This window comes from Grampus griseus (genome assembly GCF_964374135.1).
Source record: "Grampus griseus genome assembly, chromosome: 11".
NCBI classification, from domain to species: domain Eukaryota; kingdom Metazoa; phylum Chordata; class Mammalia; order Artiodactyla; family Delphinidae; genus Grampus; species Grampus griseus.
In genome coordinates this window covers 208521-231414 of record NC_139005.1, presented here as the reverse complement: position 1 = coordinate 231414, position 22894 = coordinate 208521, and the positions used below count along the sequence as shown (strand labels likewise).

The following is a 22894-nucleotide window of genomic DNA, read 5'->3' as shown; positions in this document are numbered from 1 at the left end:
GTCTGAGTACAGAAGTGAACAAAATGTCTCCTATACTGGATGGAAATGCAGTGGTGGACACAACCACCAGGACAAAAATGTCAACACACAAACAGAAAAACAAGTTCATACTTACATACCGTGAAGAGGTCTGAGGGGGAGAGAAGAGCAGAAGGTAAGAGGAAATAACACAAGGGACCCTTGGCTGGGGTGGTCAGGAAGGCGGCAGGAGCGAAGTGCTGTCTCGCCTGAGGTGGAGGGTGGAGCTGAGGGAAGGCGGGAGCTTCCTGCAGGGGCAGGAGGAGGCACAGGTGCACGGCCATCAGGTGAGAACAGACGTGGGCCTTCCAGGAACTCTGGGTTTAAAGGTCACTGGGAGAGGAAGAAGAGGACAGCAGGGCAGGCAAGGCCACATCATGGAAAGCCAGGCTTGGCATCTTAAGGAAAGTGGATTTAAGGACCTTGCTTCTTCCTGTGTCCCTCATAGCTCTCGGCCCAATGCCTTCCTCATGGCAGACACCAAGAGAACACATGCTTCATTCAAATATAAACCACTGACCAATTTACAAGCAATGCAATGACTTAAAACCTTGGCCCTCAAGAATCTTACAGAAAAAAACAAAAAAAAACAGACCATCCCTCCACCCCAAATGACAAATGTTCTTGAGCCAACAAGAAAAATATCCTGAGACAGTATCTAATTAAATGCCAAATGAAATGTTCAAGTCGTATGTCGTTCCCTGGAAGGGGGTAATTTTAGGCCATAGTAGTGATGACAGGTTTCCCAGAGAGGGTAGGACTGCAAGTGGAAACTGAAGTTCGGGAGAATTTAGCTCAGCCACCTGGGAGGATGCTCCAGGCGCACAGAACAGGGTAAGCTCAAGTGCACAAGGAGAAACGAGCAAGGCCTGTTTGAGAGAAATACACACAAAGGGACAGCTGGGCCCATCCTGGACACCCGCACAGCAGTCCAGCCCAGAAGCCTCTCCAGGCCGGTTGGCCCAGCCTCAGGGCCTTGCAGGGGACAACAGGAAGGTACCCACCGGTCAGGCCCTGGCCGGTCTCCTGCCTGGCACACTCTGGGTGAGCGGCCTGGAAAGGAGTGTGAGTGAGACTGTCTGCCCCAGGAGGAGACAGACAGGCAGAGGGCTACAGATCTCACTCACTGGGATAAAAAATTAAATGCCAAGAAGGAGGGTGAGAAGAGGAAAAATCCAAGTTGTTGTAGAATTACGCAACTGAAATTCCACGCATAAGCCAGGAAATGCAAAGGTCACAGTTCCCACAGCAACTGCAACCTGAGCCGCCGGCTGTGTAGCCTTTGGCTCCGCCGGGCCCAAGGGGAAGCACCCTACTGTGCTCGGTGCTCAGCCTCCAGACCGCACCGCCAGCCAGTACCTGCCGCTCAGGGCCCCAGGTCCAGCCCCTGAAGCGCCAGGCAGTCCTGGGCCGTGCTGCTCCGAGCTCACCTGCGTGGCCACACCAGGCTGCAGTTCCGGATTCTTTTAGGCAGAGCTCCACCCTGACCCCGTGCCCACTAACTTGGGTCTTTAATCTTAACTCTTCTTCAGGTTGAGTGACCTTGAGGGGGACGGGAAGGTGCACAGGGGAGGGGCTGCTGCCCCCCCCCCCCCCCCCGCTTCTCTACATCTGTGGCATCCCACACATGTAAAGCCTCACCGACAGGGAAAAACGGCGGGGCCGGGCGGCAAGGGAATGTTGGGCTTTACAGGACACCATCAAAAAAAGGGAAAAGACAACCCACAGGGACCTCCCTGGTGGTCCAGTGGTAGAGAATCCACCTTGCGACACAGGGGACAGGGGTTTGATCCCTGGTCGGGGAGCTAGGATCCCACGTGCTGCGCGGCGGCTGGGCCCGCACCTCAACTGGTGTGCTCACGGGCCGCAAACTGCAGAGCCCACACACCCTGGAGCCCGCGCACCATGACTAGAGAGAGAAACCCCGCATGCCACGACTAGAGAGAAGCCCGTGCCCCAACAAAGGATCCCCGGGTGCCTCAACGAAGGTCCTGCATGCCACCACTAAGACCCTACGCAGCTAAAAAAAAAGAGATAACCCATAGAATGGGAGAAGATTTCTGCAAATTATTCACCTGATAAGGGCCTTGTCTCTAGAAAATATGTAACTGAGCACATGTTCCTTCCCCAGAGGGGCGGGGACACAGGCAGGTCACCCAAGGCCCTGCACCCATCCTGAAGCTGCCTGTATTATGATAGTGGAGGATGGGGCCTGAGCCCCCTTCCACCCTCACCCCGCAGGCTGGGGTCGCAGTTAAGGCTGTGGGTACCTGCCTGTGGGTGGAAGGAAGACCAATAGGCACCTGGTGATCATGGGCCTTTTTAAAAGATGAGGCCCCTGAGGTTCTCCTCCTCCTCACTGTTCAATCATCACAACAGAAAAGACTCGCTCCCAAAAAAGTTTATGTTCTGGAAATCTTACCTCCCTTCAGGCAACATCTTATGTGAGTAGCTGATATTATGGGCTCTGGGCAAAGGATGACTTTCCTGTTACTTTGGCTGCCAAACTGGCCATAGACAAGGAAAGCATGAGGTCGTCAAGTGGAGGCAGCTGTCTGACCTGAGCACGGCCCTCCATGATGTGATAAAACTGCCCTCCATGACGTCACGAGAAGTAAACGGACTAAGGCATGTAAGAGCCACAACGCAGGCCTAACACGCAGGAGCCCAACAAGCGGAGTCACTAGATCGCTGCTATCTCTTCTCACACCCAACCTGACGACCCATTTCACTTATAAGAGCTGGGTGCAATTAACGACAGCAACAAGAACAGCAGCAATCATTGTAGCTGACATTTAATATGGGCTCACTCTGTGATGAAGTCTACACAAGGTTTCACTTAGTCCTCACGATAACCCTGTGATGTAGATATTATTATCCACATTCTTGGGTCAAGAAACAGGACAGTCACGTACTCAAGGTCACGCAGTTCTAAGTGGTAGAAGATGGAAGTAAACCCAGACAATCTGGCTCTGGAGCCCTCACATTTAACCACATCACAGCCGTCTTCAGGTGTCTGTCCCACCAAGAGCAAATCAGGTAAAGACGTTCCAAAAACATCCCAAGGGTGACTTCCGTGACAGAACTTCCAGTCTTGGATTGACCTAGTGATCACAAAACCATGTGGAGGGTTCTGAGTTCTGCAAAGAGAAAGGCCAGAAGCAATCCAAGATGCCACCACCACCGTCACCCACTGATCACAGGTAGCTCTGTTCAAAGTGGGGACGCGCGACTATGCTTCATTTCGCAAGTACACTTGCTAAAAAGGCATTCTGATACCTCACGGGTAACAGTGAACAAGCCTGGGAATTTTCAAACTGTCTTACACCCTACTTGACTCCCACTCTATTTCATAAACCCCACAACTGTCCTGCATTTGCACAGACAGGACTTCTCACCTTCCCCACTGTCCTTACCCAGGTCTCCTCTCCCTCACATGTCTGTTCCTATGCTCCACACACCCTCTAGGCCCCAGCTACATGGTTTATACCCACTTGTTCAGATTACATACAAAGAAAAAAATCAACACGTTCATTTACCCCAACTTAGAAATGGAAATACCCGATAAAGAAAGGGATACAGAACAAATGAGGCACTGAAAAACCACGTTTGCAAGTAATCCCAAGTATGTCCCGCCAAAGATACCCCAGCATCCCCATGACTAGTGGGAATGCGACCTTGGACAGAGACAGCCCACCTCCTGAGCTGGCTCCCTTCTCGGGGGGACATACTACCCTACTTACTGCTATGCAGGCGGTAGGAAGGGAGCAAATGAGACAGCCAACAGAACACTATTACATAAGTCAGATGTCTTACTGCTTTTTAGACTTGTCTGAACAGCATAGGGAGAGGGTAGACTGCTGAAGTATCTTGCAGGGATCAGGGCAGGAGGTAGTTCACGTTTTTCATTGTGGTAACTTATCTCCATAACCCAGATACACTTCTAATTATTAAATTCCATGCCTATACTACAGTAAATAGAGCTGAAAATCTCACTAGATAACACAAGAGAATTAAGACTACAATGGGAAGTGACACTGCTCCATTTTCCTGACTTATGCTTAAATACAACCTCAGTATACTGTGTCCAACCTCCAGCTATTCCCAGAAGCCTGGCCCCCAATCAGTGTGTTTAACAGACATCAGCGGGCTTCCCTGGTGGCGCAGTGGTTGAGAGTCCGCCTGCCGATGCAGGGGACACGGGTTCGTGCCCTGGTCCAGGAAGATCCCACATGCCGCAGAGCGGCTGGGCCCGTGAGCCATGGCCGCTGAGCCTGCGCGTCCGGAGCCTGTGCTCCGCAACGGGAGAGGCCACAGCAGTGAGACGCCCGCGTACCGCAAAAACAAAATAAATAAATAAAAAAGAGTCATCAGCTTATGGCTGTTTTTACCAGCAACATAGTGAGTAAAATGCTATAAAGAGCCTATATGCCTTAGTCTCTGCTTTCATAAGATTTTAAGTTTCTAAAAAGCTAAAACAAAGTCACCAACATAAGGTCTAAGTATTAAAGGTTATGAAACTGACTACAGACTATTCAACTGTAGAGACATGTTAAATATAACAGAAACACCTGAAAGCATAGAAATTTGTCATGTAAATCTGGATTTACTCAAGAACTGAGGGCAGATTTGACCTGTCAAAACTAACAACTTTTATACTTTGAAACATACAGAACACTGTCAAGAAAGTGAAAGGAGAGCCCACAGAGTGGGATAACATATTTGCAAATCATATATCGGATAAGGAACTCATTTACAGAATATATAAAGAACTCTTACAGCCTGATAATTAAAAAAGTAACCCAAATTTTTAAATGGGCAAAGGATTTTAATAGATATTTCTCCAAATAAGATATACAAATGGTCAATAAGCACACAAAAAGATGCTCAACATCATTAACCACTATGAAAATGCTAATCAAAACCACAATGAGGGGGCTTCCCTGGTGGCGCAGTGGTTGGGAGTCCGCTTGCCGACGCAGGGGATGCGGGTTCGTGTCCCGGTCCGGGAGGATCCCACATGCCGCGGAGCGGTTGGGCCCGTGAGCCATGGCCGCTGAGCCTGCGCGTCCGGAGCCTGTGCTCCGCGGCGGGAGAGGCCACAGCAGTGAGAGGCCCGCGTACGGCAAAAAAAAAAAAAAAACCACAATGAGATACCCCTTCACACCCACGAGGACGGCTAGAACCAAAAGGATAATAGCAAGTGGTAGCGAGGATGTGGAGAAGCCGGGAGCCTCATACCGTGCAGGTGGGAATGTAAGATAGCGCAGCCACTTTGGAAAACAGTTCTGCAGCTCTTCAGAATGCTAAACAGAGGTATCACAAGACCCAGCAATTCCACTCCTAGGCATGCATATATACAAGAGAAATGAAAACACACGTCCACACAGAAACTTGTACACGAATGTTCATCGTGACATTATTCGAGGTAGCAAAAAGCCGAATGTCTATCAACTGGTGAATGGATAAGGAAAATGGAGTAGATCCATAAAATGGAGTATTATTTGGCCATAAAAGGGAATGAAATTCTGATACAGGCGACAACATGGATGAACTCTGAAACATTATGCTGAGTGAAAACAATCTAGTCACAGAAAACCACAGACTGCATGATTCCATTTATATGAAATGTCCAGAATAACAAATCTATAGAGACAGAAAGTAGACTCGTGGTTGCCTATGGCTAGTGGGAGAGGGACTGGACAGAAGTGGAGAGTTACTGCTATGGGTACAGAGTTTCTTTGGGGGATGATAAAAATGTTCTAAAATTAATTGTGGTGACGGTTGTACAATGCTGCGGATATACTTAAAACCAGTTAATTTTACACTTAATGAACTGTATGGTATGTGAATTATATAATAAAACTGTTTAGAGCAGTAACCATGTCTTTTTTGTCACTGTATTCTCGTAAGTAACACAGGGACTGGCACACAGTAGGTACTCAACAAATGTTGATAAAATAAAGAGAACAGAGGTGCTGAGTCTTTCCACCAAAGATTTCATTAGAGGAATTCCCCCACTGCACTCAGGGACTTCTGTGAGCCGGTCCGAGCCCAGAGGAGACAGGGAGTCCTCTCCAGCTCCTTCTCCCAGCCCAGCACGCCCCCTAAACATCAGGGTGATATAGTCTCTGTCTGCAGTCTCTTCTAAACCTGAATTCTAGGATGCTTTGCTGGTGGATATAAAAAAACAACAAGGGCCTTCCCTGGTGGCACAGTGGTTAAGAATCCACCTGCCAATGCAGGGGACATGGGTTGGAGCCCTGGTCGGGGAGCTAAGATCCCACATGCCGAGGGGCAACTAAGACTGCGCACCACAACTATTGAGCCCATGCGCTCCGGAGCCCGTGCACCACAATTAGAGAGAAGCCCGCGCTGCAACAAAAAAGATCCCGCGTGATGCAACTAAGACCCAACGCAGCCATAAATAAATAAATAAATAAATATTAAAGATGTATAGCATATAATAGTAATAAAATATGTAATAGTAATAAATATATAGTAATAAGTAATAGAGTATAAAATATATAATGCTCTTTACTGTAAATTCCATATAGTCAATTGACTCTCAGACAAACCTGTCATAGATTTTTTTTGTCTAACTCATATCTATGGCCAATCCATGGACTCAACTGATAAGTAAAGTGAATGTCAGTTTTCATTTACCTTAAGGAGTGAAACAAAATTGGACAAAAAAAGATTTATTTTGGGACTTCCCTGGCGGTCCAGTGGTTAGGGCTCCACACATCCTCTGCAGGGGCCTCGGGTTCAATCCCTGGTCGGGGAACTAGGATCCCACATGCTGCGAAGCACAGGCAAAAAAAAAAAAAAAAAAAAGAACATGTATATCAAACATGATATAAGCAGCTTCTTTGCTGAATTGGACCCTAGTTTTTCAAATACTAAAAGAAGTATTTCCTCAAATTTTTGTGCTGTTCACAATGTACTAGATATGGACACAAAACACTTTAAGTTTAAACTGCAAATGTTAACATTTTTTCATCACTTTCTTAGCCAATGAACAAAACAACAAATCAAGCCCTGATGTGTAGTGTTTGCTGGTTTCTGTGGTGTAAATACTCCCACCATGGCCAAATTCAAGCTACGTACATCTCTGAACACAGAGCTGGGAGGAAATGTACTGTAATTCACAATTATACAGTATTTCCACCATATGGGGCAAGAGACCTGAGAGCATAGTTCATGCTAAAATAATGAGGAAGTAATGAATTTTGAGTATTTGTTACCTTTGCTTTCAATACAATTTATTTAACTATAAGTTTATAATTTTTAAAATATTTATTTGGCTGTGCTGGATCTTAGTTGCAGCATGCAGGATCCTTAGCTGCGGCATGAGGGATCTTTAGTTGCGGCATGAGGGATCTTTAGTTGTGGCATGAGGGATCTAGTCCCTTGATTAGGGATCGAACCCAAACCCCCTGCACTGGGAGCACGGAGTCTTAACCACTGGACCACCAGGGAAGTCCCTAGAATTAATTATTAATAATAGCTGTATTTAACAACCAACTTGCAAAATTCCTGAAAATTTAACCACAAGGTATGAACAGGCTCTGGCAGGCCATGGTTCACTCCTACACTCCCAGTGTTTAGTACACAAAAGGTGCTCATGCATGTTTGTAGAAACAAAATATAACCCTATAGTTACTTCACCCCTAACACTCCAGAGGGATTCAAGACTTTCCTATAACAAGATTTTTAGAGCTGGGAATTTTTAAAGCCAGAGAGACTAGAACAATCTTCCCTGTAACACATTTCTTTTACAAAGGGCAGGGGCCGGGTCTTTTAGTACTTAGTATAAGCTCAAATCTAAGACATCTTCTTTGATATATTCTCCCTGAGGTATTTCTTCCACAAAACACTCAGGCACTGGGAAGCTAATTTTAAACCCTCGACAGTCTGATCTGGTTTAGCACCCTGGGTGGCATTATTCACAGGGCGTTCCTTAAAGCTTGCTTAAAGTTCTGGCTCCTGCACTGGAAAATACAGAGCCCCACAAGCACCCACCACTCCCGCTCCCGGCTCCTGGAGCTCAGTTTGGGTGCTCTCCCTTCCTCCCTCCCAATTCTGTCTCTGGTCTGCACTCCTCTCCTTGGTTCCCTGTGGATCCTGCCCAGCCGCCTTCCCAAGAGTGGTTTTGGTCCTTGGCTTCCCACCATCCTTTAGAAACACCTGCCTTTGTCACTAATGACTCCTAGGTCTACGTGAGACTTAACCCTAACCCTAACCCTAACCTGAATGCTCGTCTTTACTGACTAGCTTCATGACAAAGCCTGAAGTATTGCTCCTCTAAGAAGGCAGCAGAGGGACTTCTCTGGTGGTCCAGTGGTTAAGACTTCACCTTCCAATGCAGGGGGTGCGGGTTCGATCCCTGGTTGGGGAGCTAAGGCCCCACATACCTGGCGGCCATAAAACAGAAGCAATATTGTCACAAATTCAATAAAGACTTTTAAAATGGTCCACATCAAAAAAAAACTCTTAAAAAGAAAAAAAAAAAGAATGCAGCAGATACTCTATCCCCATTGGCCAGGAGTTGGTGGGCCTTTATCTTCCTTAGACTGTAATATGAATAAAAGCAGAGAGAGACGTTTCATTTTCCCAAGTATAAACTAAAGCTGAGTTTGTTTCTTCAGTTATGCGTGCTGCTCTCCTAGCCAGAAAGCAGTGCAGTTACTCCCTGCCCCTCCCTGTCCCCGATCCCAAGACTCCACTAAACATCTCCTGGGTCTGTATCCCTCCCACTTCTGGTCACAGTTTGCCCTCATCACCCTCCAGTGGAAATTATTCCAAACTGCCCACCCACAAGACCCCTGGACTTCAGCCCATCTTCCCCAAGTACTTTCACACCATGCCACTTCCCAGTTTTAGAACCTAAGGCTCCCTGTCAAAATCTAAGAGAATATCCCTGTTCCTAGGGAAAAAACACTCAATTATTGAGGGGTCAATGTCCCTAGTTTATTCAAAGAGAAGGAAAAAATATGAAAAAGCAAATGGGGCAAAACGAAAACAATGTGTGTTTCTGGAACAAGAGCTCCCTGTACTATTCTTGCCTCTTCTGAAATTATATCAAAATAAAGTTACAAAAAAACAAAAAAACTAAACCCTCATCTTAGTGTCAAAGTTTGATAATAAACAACTCCTTCTCATGGTCACATCTCTGACACACTGTTTTTGTCCCTCTCTCTACACCTAGACTCAGGATTTCCCCTGCTCCTCCCTGCTTCCTTCACTGACTCACTTCTTCCAGGGCTGCTGAGGAAGGAAAAGAACTAACATTTACTGACCATGTGCTACCAGCCAGGCGATATCACGCTTGGCATTTTGTGTATTTTATTTCATCAAATTCTACTGAGGACTCTACGAGGGAGGTGACAGGCGAGGTCTGGAGAGATTAAGACACTGGTCCAGGATTCCACAGCCACTAAAGGCAGAGCTGGAATGTGAATCCAGGTCGGCAAGGGAAGAATGATAAAGCAAATGGGGCAAAGTGTAAATAATTAATAAAACCTAATTAGCAAATTTAGGGAATGGTACAACGGAGCTCCCAGTACTGCTCTTACCACTTATCTGTAAGTCTGAAACTACATCCAAAGTTACCCAAAAGAGGGCTTCCCTGGTGGCACAGCAGTTAAGAATTCACCTGCCAGTGCAGGGGACACGGGTTCGACCCCTGGTCCAGGAAGATCCCACATGCTGCAGAGTAACTAAGCCTGTACATCACAACTACTGAGCCCACGTGCCACAACTACTGAAGCCCGAGCGCCTAGAGCCCGTGCTCTGCAACAAGAGAAGCTACAGTGATGAGAAGTCCACGCACCACAACGAAGACCCAATGCAGCCATAAATAAATAAATAAATAAAATTAATTTTTTTTAAAAAGTTATCCAAAAGATAAACTTTTCTTGTGCCCCGACAAACAGGTGGGCCCACAGACCCAGCTACAGCAGCCATCTCCTGCCTAAAGCACCTGAAGGCCAAGGCAGCAAAGATATGTGTGAGACAATCGGGAGAATTCACGGTGCTGACAGTCTGGGAGCCCCTAAGGAATCAGTATCTCTGGGTTTTTTCTCCAGAATCAAGTCATATTCTTGGCCCATGTAAAACAAGACCAGTTTTACCAAACCTGGGAAGGCACCAAACCTGAAACTTGGGTGTCCCCTGGTCTCTTCCCTCTCCTTATCTCCTCTATCTAATCAGTGTCTTCTTTCCAAAGCGCCCCTGGCATCAACTCCCTGCCTATCTCCATTGCAGACATCCTGTTCTAGTCTCTTGTCATTCACACCTGAATTATTACCATGACCTGTGGGCCAAATCCAACCGGCAAGTGAAGAAGGGTTTTTATATTTTTTTAATGGTTGGGGAAAAAAATCGACAGATGACTATCTCGTGACATGGAAGAATTAGATGAAACTCAGATTTGGGGGGTGGGGGATAAAAGCTTTATTGGCGCACAGCCGCGCCCATTCACTGACCAATTACCTGCTTTCCTACTTGAAACTTAAAATACTTATTTTCTGGACCTTTACAGAGAAAATTTGCCAACTCCTCCCATAGCTGGTCTTGCCTGACTCTCATCTCTCCCCACTCCATAAGATTAACTGACACAAAATATTACTTCCGTGCTGTCGCTCTGTGTTCAAACACCTCTGATGAACTCTCCCTTGCTTATATACTTCACACTGTAACCTGGCATCCATCAGACCAGGTGAACAACCTTGCTTTTAGCAAGAAAAGCCCAAAAAGCCATGCCTTTGTTCATGCTACCTTCTGCCTTTGTCATATGGAGTGAAGTCAGACACAGAAAGACAAATACCCTGTGATATTGCTTATATGTGGAATCTAAAAAAGGGTACAAATGAACTTATTTACAAGACACAAGTAGAGTCACAGATGTAGAAGACAAACTTACAGTTACCGGGGATAAGGGGGGAGGGATAAATTGGGAGACTGGGGTTGACATACACACACTACTATATGCAAAACAGATAACTAATAAGGACCTACTGCATAGCACAGGAAACTCTACTCAATACTCTGTAATGGCCTACATGGGAAAAGAATCCAAAAAAAGAGTGGAGATATATATACATATATAAAAAACTGATTCGCTTTGCTGTACACCTGAAACTAACACATTATAAATCAACTATACTCCAATAAAAATTTAAAAAGAAAGAAAGAAGGAAAGAAAGAAAGAAGAAAGAAAGAAAGAAGGAAAGAAAGAATAGAAAGCTAGCTCTTCTTGCCTTCAACTGCTAAGCTCACTGCTAACTTGCCTTCCAAGACGCTGGGAAACGCTGGGAAAGGAACATTTCCTGGTTTCCTCTCCTCTGCTTCCACAGCACCCTATACTCACCCTCATCACAGCCCCTATCACACTACACTGAAATCATCTATTTGTGTGTCTGTCTCCCCAGCTACAGTAAGATTCCAGAGGGCAAGGAACACGTCTCACTCATTTCCCAACACCCAGACCCAATGTGGCTCCGCGGTCCATGAACACTGAGCTCAACTCCAGCCCCACCAGGCTGGCCTCCTCACCGAGGCCCTGGTGCGCCGTGCTCACTCTCTCTCCAGGCACCCCTTCACCTCGCCTAGACAACCCCACCAATGAGCTGGGACACAGCCTATGCAGGCCCACGAGTCAGCGGACTAGGGTCCAAAACCCAAGCTCCTCTCACTCATGTGCCCTTGGACGAGACACTTGGGTGTCCGCCCTCATCTGCAAAGCAGGGGTGCCAGAGCAGCACCTGGACTGCAGGGCTGACAGTGCATGTAAAGCATCTAAACCAGCGCTGTGCATGTAATAAAGACTCAAAAGGTAAGTTATTGTCCTTGTTCTCCCCAAAGACTGGAGTCACCTGTCTGTGCCATTTGGCACTTCACTGCTTTTCTTCTTCCTTTACCCAACCGTCTTGTGCATTCATATTGTATCTTCTGAAGCAGGGACAAGGTCAAATACCTCTAGGAACCTGGGCCCTGCCCTAATACCCAGTACAGGGCAACATGCGGAGAAGGGGCCCAACAGATGATAAATTAATGAACAAATTATTCCAGGAAGTCCAAAGAGTTGCTAATAAGAAAAACAATGCAGAGCCAGGGATGAGGCAGAGAGTAATGAGACAGAGAGCAGCAGTTGGGGGGTATGTTTGGGGGTGCTTTCACATTGGTAAGCATGGAGCCACACATGCTCCCCCAGAGACTGTCCCTTCAGTCAATAACAGTACCAGCTAACACTCAGGGTGTTCACTGCTGCTTATCAAGTGCCGGCAGGATTCTAAATGCTCACAGCCACACCAAGCACATAGGACTGTCATGCTATTGTACAGATGGAGAGCCTGAGGCCCAGGGAGGTTAAATAACATATACAAGGTCACACACCCTAGTAAATGATGTAGAAGTCTAGTTCCAGAGTTCATGCTCCTTACCACTACACATTTTGGGGAGGGTGTGTGGGTGTGTGTGTGAGCGAGAGCGAGAGCGAGAGAGAGCGAGAGCGAGAGAGAGAGAGCAAGAGAGAGAGCGAGAGAGAGAGAGAGAGAGAGAGAGAGAGAGAGCGCGAGAGAGAGCGAGAGAGAGCGAGAGAGAGAGAGAGAGAGAGCGCGAGCGAGCGAGAGAGAGCGAGAGAGAGAGAGAGAGAGAGAGAGAGAGAGAGAGAGAGAGAGGGAGAGAGAGAGAGAGGCGGTGTTGTTTCACTTGGGGACGTTACTGAGGACTACAGCCCGGGAGACAGCCTCTCTGACAGCTCTGAGGAGCTGCTCCAAAGAGGAGAGGGAAGAGCCAGGGTATATATGAACTTTTCTGCTGGGAGAAACATGTAGTCAAGCATAAAAGGATGAGTTATCGATTTTACTGCTTTTCTGTGTATGGGAAGATGCAAGAATCTGGGGTCATTGAAATTCTTCCTGAGATATGCATCTTAACTATCTAGGGGCCGGCACATCCAAAGCACAGAATGGTTGTTTTTCTCCATCCTGAATTCCTCTCAGGCTGCACTGTCAGTGGGCAACTGCAGTGGCTAATGGCTTGATCCTTGTAGAACTGGAATGGCAGGCAAGATTTTTTTCTTTAGTGACATGGAACCCAGGAAAATGTCATTCCTTCTTTCTTTCCTCTCCCTCTAGACTTCTTTCTCAGGTAAGATTATTCAGGCAACCCCTGAAACCTGGGCATGGAGAAGCGGGGCTTGAAGATTGCAAAGACCAGGTATGAACCGGGAAAACAGAGACTCACTCCCACATTTTGGGTTTTAATCTAATTTGGCTCCACTCTTCACCAGCTAAGAGATCTCAGGCAAGCAACCTAACGTCACTAAGCCTCATGTTTCCCAGCCTGTTAAGTGGGCATCATATATGTCACCTCCCAAGATTGTTATAAGGATTAAAGGAGACTGTCATGTCATGACAGTGTACTGATAAAGCATACTCCGGATAGATTAGTTGCCTTTCCACCTTTCCCACACCTTAATATAAGCAAGGCTTTCAGCCAAATCCCTTGCCCTCCTTTACTGTCCTACCAGGGAACAATCTATACTCCACCCTGGCTCTTCCTGCCTGGTGCATATGCCCAAGCACCTGGGCCTCATAAAAGCCTGCAGAAGCAGCTTGGAAACAAGCACGAGAGGGGAGCAACTGCACCACGGTCCAGACGGCTCCTGGGGTGCAAATGAATGTTGCATGCGGAGAGGCTGGCCAGCCAGGCACTGCCAGACCTGACTGATAGCCAGGACAGCGCTTGGAAGCCCGTAGAGGCTGGGGCTAGTACCATCTGCGGCTCTGAGGCTGCATCTGTGTAGGGCATGGAGAGGGCAAGGCAGGTAAAAGTGACAGGCAGCTACTTCCACCAAAGGTGGAAGATCAGACTGCCTGGGAAAGTTGTATACAGGAAAGCAAAATTCTGAATTCCTTGAGAAGGAATTCTGTTGCAAAATTCCTTTACTGTGAAGAATTAAATTTAAAGCCAAGAAGTACAGATACACACAATTATATTTTGGAGGTCAATCCACATTTTCATACAGCAGCTTTGCTTGAAGCAAGGATATTTTTAAGCTGATGAACCCTTCTCTGAGGTCACTGGTCATGGACATAGAGAATGTTTCATTAGCAACATGTGAAAGGGTCCTAAATGTTATTACCAAATGGAGTCAACTCAACCAATACAGCAGGGAGCAGAGGGGAAGATGCTTAACCACTGCCAAGAGATGTAAGTAATTTCTGTTTGAGTGGACTTGATCATAGTAATCCAAAGGTCTTCTAAAATAAAAGATTAAAACACAAGCAAAAACTGTATCTCACTGAGTATATCCAGCAAGAAGTCCCATTAGGCCTTTCCCACAATAGATCAGTTTCCAAATACAGCACATGACAAAGAGATACTGAAGGAAGGAGGAGTGGGAGGGTTGGCAGGCACCAGCACAAGGCGACCACAGAGTTCCCAGGTCCCTGTAGGCACAGTATCAGGGTCCTAGAGTTAGAAAGGAACCTCAGAGATAACATGGTCCAATCTAATTCCCAAAGCATCGGTTAAGCGCCTCCCTGCTCACGACTGCTCCCACTGTTAGAGCACCTGGGAAACGGTACTCCAGCAGCCCAGAGCACTGGCACCTCCAAGGCAAGCAGCACAAGCCACAGATGGCAGTGGTGCTGGGCCAAAGGGCAGCCTTCAGGAAGAAGAGGTGGCCCCAGCCTTTCCTACAGCCAAGGTGCTGGGCTGCTCCTCAGAGAGCAGCTGCAAACAGATCCGCTGTTTGCAAATATACAAACATTCCTGAAACAATAGCCACGGGGGTAAATTCTAGAAATTCTCAATCTTATGTGTACGAAATTAACAAAACCAAATGGACAAAAAAATATTTTGCCCGTTAGTATAAATTTTCTTACCACTCCATGTTCAGGGCTCCCTGGCCAGTGGAGCCACTAATCACAACACATTATGGTTTTCTGCATCTGTGCTTTCCCCACTTGCAGGCGGACAGCGTCTTATTGTCTGGCACATGCCTTACATATAGCAGCTGCTCAATAAACATGTGCTAAGAGGAAGCCCCAGCATGAAGTCAAAGCTCTTAGGTTCCGGCCCCTCTGTCCCCGGGCTCCCTGAGGGTGGTCGAGGTCCAAGGAGTCTTTGGGCCCTGCTCAGCCCACTGAGGCACACAGCGTCCAGTGAGTCCTGGGGGCCCAGGCACACTGCCATCTCTCCCATTTCTCTCCCTGCCCCATACTGCCTTTTTCTTCCTTGCTTCCTCTTCTTTTTGCTCCCTCAACATGTCACCTTACAGCGAGGTGATTAGACGCACAGGATTTGGAGTCATCCAGCCTCAGCAACTTATTTAAGGTTACGGACCTTATCCTCTCTGCAATAGTTTCCCTGGTGTGAAGCAGGAGACTAGACGTGGTGCGTGCACATAAGGCGCTGGGCTGTGTCTGGCCCACCGTAGCGCTTGGTAGGTGATGGCTACTCCTATATAATTACCCAGGGTACCTACTTGTCTAAGGGTGCTTAAAAATGCCAAAGGCAGAAGGTTGATTTGTTTTCCCTATGTCTGCAAGTCTGGTTTTGACAAAAGCCTATCTGCTTTGGAAACAAACTGAAACATGACCATGTCACTAGTTAAAATACTTCCTTTTCCTTTTTCACAGGGAAACAAATGACTCTGACCAGTCACGACCAAACTGGGTAAAAGGTTCTGTTCCAAACAGTGGTTAGGATCCCACACTACCTCGTTTAGAAAAGAATAAATAAATTAAATAAAAATCATCCATAAAGTAGTTGAGCTAGGGCAAAGATAGGGTTTGTGCGAGCTCTAGGTTTTGGGAATCAGAAACCCAGGCCAGGCAAAAAGGTAGAGGAGGGAAGGGGAAGGGTTTCCTCAGCTTTTCAGACAGCAGACCTGTAATCAACCCTCTTTCCAGATCCCATGGCCCAGCCACTAGGTCCCCGAAGACTACACTGTCCTAAGTGTCCCTTCTGGGAAGCCTACCTGTGTTCCCCTCTGAATGCTTCAGTATTACCTCCTCTGACCCTGCCCCCTTTTTAAAGGAATATGCGAGTTAACCTAAACGCATCTCTCCTGTAGCATTTCAAATAGATAACTCAAAAGTGAAGAGAGGGACAATGTGAAACAGTGCAGGGAAGGCTGGAAGAGAGGAAGGGCTGACGTCACCCCATGACAGAGGTAAGTCAGCTGCCCTTGACTGGTCCGTGAGAGCACAACTCCAGAACCGAATGCCTGAGTCTGAATGACGCCTAAGTCCACCTTTTCTAACGGGACAATCACTGAGCTCTCTGTGTGCAGGAAACAGGGGCCATCGCAGCACCGACCCGCTCAGACGGCCAGGAGGACTGAGAGCGGTCACCATGCACCCACTCAGAACAGGCCCGGCACACAGCTAACGATCTGGACGCGGGACTGCAGACGCCACCGTCGGGATGCTACTCTCCCCACTTCTCTTCCTCTGCTACTCACAGACCCAGCGTTGGCAATCACAAGGCAGCCTGGTCGTGGGGGTGGGTGCTGTGAGGAAGGCAGCCAGGAAGGTAGCCGGGACCTTTGTAAGCCGGCCTTTTGTAGCCCGGGGACAACCTGCGTGGAGGTTTGTTGGTATAATCTGGGGGGCGGCCGGGGCTGGAGGAAGTATTGCCTGCCCTTGGTCTTCCCTCTGGGCTGCTCTGCCCCTCTCTCTCCCAAGCTCCAGCACAGAGACAGGGACTCAGGCCTCCTCCATGCTTTGCTTAAATCAGCAACAGAAAAGAGGCAGGGCAGGAGACAGGGCAAAGCCGGGACCAACCAAAGTTTCACTCCACCTTTCATGTAGTTATTTGCTTTAACAGTAAGGAAAAAATCAATAAAAGCTACTAGTTAACCACTTGACGGAGTACTGTTCCTCTCCTTCCAGAGTTAACCAGACCGGACCCTTCACTAGGTCCCTAGGTCAATGGTTAAACAGGCCTCTGTAGACCCGCCTAACGCAGAAAGACCACTCTCCCGGTGTTCATCCACACACCCACACGAGCTTGTCCGTCCTCCGGCACAGACACTGTGGAGGCACCACTCCTGCCAGGGACCTGACCCCTTAGCAGAAGCTTCTGCCCTTTGTCTCCCATCTTTCACCAGGGTACAAACCAACAGTCCTACTTCTTCTCCCTTCTTTAATCTGATTGTCACCACTTTCTTTTTTTTTTTTTTTTTAACTCGTGGCAATTTTCTCTTCTGTGTGAAACTTGACACTGACAAAAAGTCAATGAACTGCAGGGTTTAGCGGGATAGTTTTCCTGTCCCCCCTCCCCACTTTCTTGATAACAATGACCATACACCTCAAGACAGCTAAAGCCCACACCAAGAAAACAGCAAGTCATGTGCAGCTGAGCCCCAGGGGGCAGGGATGTTGTTCTGTCCCCTGGTGCGTATCACGCACCTCAGAGCCCGATGCCCTCCACCACCACACGCCATTCCACAGGTTCAGAGCTGAATTCTGAAAAGTGGAACCAAAGGTGACAGAAGGGGTGGCTGGAGGAAGGGGAAGTCCATGGACAGTTTAGGTGAATTTCCCAACAATATCCCCACCATTCCCACAATGTACCGCATTATTTGTGGAAGTTAAAGACCAAAGAAGAATCAGATTTTCAACTCTGCCATCTAAAGCAGAAACTGAGAGCCTTATTTACTGCACAGATTCTAGCCCAAGTGCCATGCCTCCAGGTTTACAATTTCAACCTGCCACTTAAGTTAAAAAGCCTGTGTACTAAAGGTGTCCCCTGGGTTAGAATATCACAAATTTCCTCCGTCCACAAACCATTTCAATTCTCTCTATCCCTATTCTCCCCATCTGGCCTCATTAAATATTTCACACTCTCCAAGTAAAGATCGTTTTCAGCTCTATTTTTCCTAAACTAATGATCTGTCTAAAGAATGCTTCTGGTCTAAGAAAAGCCCAGAATCTTTTCTACTATTCTACTTCAATGAAAAATAAAGCCCCCAGGGACCTCCCTGGTAGCACAGTGGTTAAGAGTCCGCCTGCCAATGCAGGGGACAGGGTTCGAGCCCTTGGTCCAGGAAGATCCCACATGCCGCGGAGCAACTAAGCCCGTGCACCACAACTACTGAGCCTGCGCTCTAGAGCCCGTGAGCCACAACTGCTGAGCCCGCATGCCACAACTACTGAAGTCCTCGCGCCTAGAGCCCGTGCTCCGCAACAAGAGAAGCCACCGCAATGAGAAGCCCATGCACCGCCACGAAGAGTAGTCCCCGCTCACCGCAACGAGAGAAAGCCCGTGCAGCAACAAAGACCCAACGCAGTCAAAAATAAATAAATTTATTTAAAAAAAAAAAAGAAAGGAAGAAAACTAAAGCCCCTGTAAAACCACAGCCCATCAGACCCAGAGAAGCAGCAGCAACAGGTGTCAGGGACTCTGCCGTCTGCTCCCCAGTCTCCACTAAAGCATGCAGGTTAGGAGCACACACTTCAGAATCAGCCCAGCTTTGAGTGCCAGCCCCGCTTTCTGTCACTGCCTTGACCTGGGTCTCACCAAACCCTTGTTCATGTAAAACCAGGGAAAATAAACGTCCCACCTTGTACACTGTCGTGGGGAAGAAATGAGGTGATGGCATAGGCTCCCACACATAAGCACCCAACAAATGCTAACTATTCTTAGCTATCCAGTAATCTAAAAAGCACAATGGTCTGGTGTCTTTAAGTTTTCCAGGTTCCAAAAACAGAGGTTTTTTTTCCCCTACAAACGAATCAGTGAAATGCCACATGGAAGCAACCTAAGTGTCCATCGACAGATGAATGGATGAAGAAGATGTGGCACATATACAATAGAATACGACTCAGCCATAAACAGAAATGAAATTGAGTTATTTGTAGTGAGGTGGGTGGACCTAGAGTCTGTCCTACAGAGTGAAGTAAGTGAGAAAGAGAAAAACAAATACCATATGCTAACACATATATATGGAATCTAAAAAAAAAAAAAAAAAAAAGAATCTAGGGGCAGGACAGGAACAAAGACACAGACGTAGAGAATGGACTTGAGGACACCGGGAGGGGGAAGGGTAAGCTAGGACGAAGTGAGAGAGTGGCATGGACTTATATACACTACCAAACATAAAATAGATAGCTAGTGGGAAGCAGCCGCATAGCACAGGGAGATCAGCTCGGTGCTTTGTGACCATCTAGAGGTGTGGGATAGGGAGGGTGGGAGGGAGACGCAAGAGGGAGGGAATATGGGGATATATGTATACGTATAGCTGATTCATTTTGTTATAAAGCAGAAACTAACACACCACTGTAAAGCAATTATACTCCAATAAAGATGTTTAAAAAAAAAAAAAGAAAGAAATTCCATAAGAAGGAAAACTCAGTTGAAGCCCAATTCAGGCATCAACTCACTACTTAGAACAAATCACATCACCTCCATTTCTTCATCTATAAGGTAGGAAAAACACACTGCACTAAACTTGATGACCTCAGAGACAAAAACAAATCAATGATAACAGACGATGAAAAAGCTTTCACTTCTTCAAAGAAAAGAAATAAATAAATCCAGAGTACGATTATTATTAAAATGTGACTCCCAATATTATGGGACATACATAAACCATGGTGCTACTTACTCTTTCAAGAACATTGGGTTTGACAGCCTTTTAATCTGGTCGCATGGAGCCTGGTACAAGCAGGAAGGGGTACATGTAAACCCCAGTTCAGAGGCAGAGCCCACAAATCTAGGACTGTGCCCTGCCTGCTGGTCAGGTGTCACTCACTCTGGGCCATTTCTTACATCCCGATGCCAGGAGAAATTAGGAAGAGTTTATGGTTCCGCCCGGACAGGTTAAACCAACGACAACCAAAATCCTTACCCACAGGACTTCTCAACAGACCCAAGAAAGGGTCCACTCTGACCATTTATTCACCTGTGTGAGCAGTGTAAGACCTCTTCCACGGTGTACACCATCCTTTCTGAAAAAATGCACACATGAGCTGGAAGGAAGAGCTCAATTTTTTCTTGTTTGATATTTACTTCTAGGTCTGGAGGTTTGAGTTTCATTTTTAATGTACCATAAAAATTTTGGTGTGAGAGCTAGGGGTTGGGATGGGAAGAGGAGTGGGGAGGTTGGGGGACTAGTCCTAACTTAAGAAGCGAGCACGCAAACAAGACTGCATCTGATTTCATCATCCATGGGTCTCCCAAAACCAGACAGGAAAGAAGAACATCATTCATGGTTGTTAAACATCTACTGTGTGTCAGGCATTGCACTCAATACTTGGTGTACATTACTCCAAAGCCCATTTTCTTCCCAACACCTAGAACACCAGGAAACAGCAGTCACCTGGACCATCCCAGGTGGGGAAAAAACCCTCACAACCAAGCAGTCAAGTTCCAGACATTTCAAAGGTTAGTGCTGTGAACACAAAAAGGAGGCTTAGCTAGGAACCAGGTCCAAGTTCCCAAAGATTCTTTGCAAGAGGAACATCTAAACCCTGTTTCTCCTATAATTCTAGAATTAACTCATGGTATTTAACATACTATCCAAAAAGTTAAAAATTTTTTAAAACCTGGAGCACAAGAAGCATTCACTGTAGGGCCACAACAGCCTGAGTCAAGTTTCTGACCAAGTCCGTTTGAAGATCAAATAAGAAATTCATACTAGCCTCTTTTTTATCCCTTAGGCCGCACCAAACGGCACGCGGGATCTAGCTCCCCGAGCAGGGACCGCACCTCCGGCATTGGGAGCGCGGAGTCTTACCCACGGGACCGCCAGGGAGGTCCCTATGCTATCCTCTTGAGCGACCCTTACAGATGTGCTTACAGGACAGCCACCGAAACAAGGAACTGGCATCTGTGTGGCCAGGTGGTGACGCACACAGCCCTCCTGCTGGCCCCGCAACTGAAGGGTCCTGCTCCCTACAACACCCGCCTCATCCGCACCCTGGGGTGCGATCCAAACGACTGTCTCCCTGGCAAACTGTCACACGGATGGGACTTGCAAAGTTTACACGCCATCCCTCCATCCACAACCCAGAAGATGAGAAGGTGGTAAGCCTTGAAGAAACACTGCTCCTAAGACACCTCCATCTCTCGGCACTAAGCCCTGATGTCGGCGGTCAATGCTGCCTGCGGTAAGGAGCCACCTTAGACCTCACACGCGGGGTGCAGGGCTGGGGACGCTTTCCCTGAACTGAGTGCGGAGGGGAATCGGGAGACGAGGGCGGTCCGTGCGCCTTAGGGGACGAGGGGACACGGGGGGACACAGGCGGACAGGGGCACACGGGAGATGGGGGACCACGAGGGGATGGGGACACGGGGGACGGCGGTCACAGGGGAATGGGGTCACGGGGGGATGGCAGACACAGGGGATGGGGGACACAGGGCATGGGGGACACGGGGGACAGGGGCACATAGGGGACGGGGGGACACGGGGGGACAGGGGCACAGGGGGGATGGAGGAACACGGCGGGGATCGGGACACGGGGAGATGGGAACACGGGTGGATGGGGGACACGGGGGGATGGGGGGCACGGAGAGACGAGGGGACGAGGAGAAGGGGAATGGGGGACATGGGAGGACCTGGAGGAAAGGAGGGACAAGGGGGACACAGGATGGGGGACACGTGGGGACCTGAGGGGACGGGGGCCACGGGAAAAACGAGTGGTCAAGGCCCCGCCGCGCCCGCGCTCCCCGGCGCGGCTTCTCAGCGGCGCGTCCGCTCGCGGACTCGCGGGCGGCCTGCGGGTCTCCTCGTGCCCGGCCTCGGACAGCGCCCACGGCAAGCGCGCCGAGCCTCCCGCCCGCCGCCCGCCGCCCTGGACCCGGGCCCGCCGTCTGCTCCGGGGCCGCGGCGGCCAGAGGGAGGCGCCCGGCCCGCACGGGTCCCGGCCCGGTCCAGAGCCCGTCTCACCTCCGCCGCATGCCTCAGTGCGCCGGCGTCCTGGCAGCAGCCCGCAGTCCCGCACCTCGGCCCCTCGACCCTACGGCCGCGGCGTCCGGCGCCCCAGCCCCGCGGCGACCCCGCTGCAGCCAGCGCCTCACCCCACGGCCGCTCCTCAGCGCTCGCCGTCCCGCGCGGGCTGCACCGCGGCGGCTGCTGAGGTAGCAGCGCTGCCGCCGGGCGGGGCGGGCACATGTGAGGGCGGGGCTGCAGCCCCCGGGGCGCGACCACCGGACCCCGGCCTCGGGGCGCCGACATCACCGCGCCTCCGGAACCCGCTCTGCCTCCTATCCCCAGGGACGCCGTCGCTACCCGTAGGCTCAGACTTTGCCAGAAGCTCATAGTTCTAAGCAGAAGGTAAGGAAAGGAGCCGCCGCCACACCCTTCCTCCTCTCCACCCCTTCCCCGCGGGTCCAGTGGTACATTCCTCAAAGCCCGCCCCGAGGGTCCAGGGAGAAGCTGATTGGTTGATAACCTTAGAAGGGGGCGAGGAACCGCGCGAAATGGCCAATGGAAAAGGACGGTGGGCACATCAAAGCAGGCCAGATGGGGAGGAGAGAGGGTGCGATTAAAGGGCACGTATTCGTTGCGCTCAGTAGCCGCCGCACAACACAACTGGAATTTTCTTTCTGATCCTATCAAAAAGGGAAACAAAGAGACTGGGGATCCTCAAGTTTCGGGATTAGAGAGCGAAAAGAAAATATGGAGAGAACTGAAGCAGATATCTGTGTGTGCCTTTCGGTAGGTTACTCCATCTTGGCCTCAGTTATCTAATCCAATGAGGACATTGGACTAGAACTGATCTCTGATGGTCCTTCTCATACTTTGCGAGCCTATGAGCCTTTGCATGGGATTAGCAATATTTACATATGTGCTTCAAATTGGGGCATCTTCCTAAAGAGCTTTGCTTGAAAATGAGTAGACTTTCTTTCAACC

The 22894-nt window shown here is 48.6% G+C and overlaps 1 protein-coding gene across 16 annotated transcripts in view; it reads right to left on the bottom strand.

The window, feature by feature from the left end:
- Nucleotides 1-22080, bottom strand: part of MICAL3 (microtubule associated monooxygenase, calponin and LIM domain containing 3) — a 185340-nt gene extending 163260 nt beyond the window's left edge. For 15 of the 16 annotated variants that reach the window (XR_014297423.1, XM_082665676.1, XM_082665683.1 and 12 more), the window contains exon 1: nucleotides 21929-22080. The gene's annotated coding sequence lies outside the window, so the exon portion shown is untranslated. Of the gene's footprint in view, nucleotides 1-115; nucleotides 179-21928 lie in introns of those variants that run through there. The other variant, XM_082665679.1, reaches the window with a different exon arrangement.
- Between the last annotated feature and the right edge of the window lie 814 nt (nucleotides 22081-22894).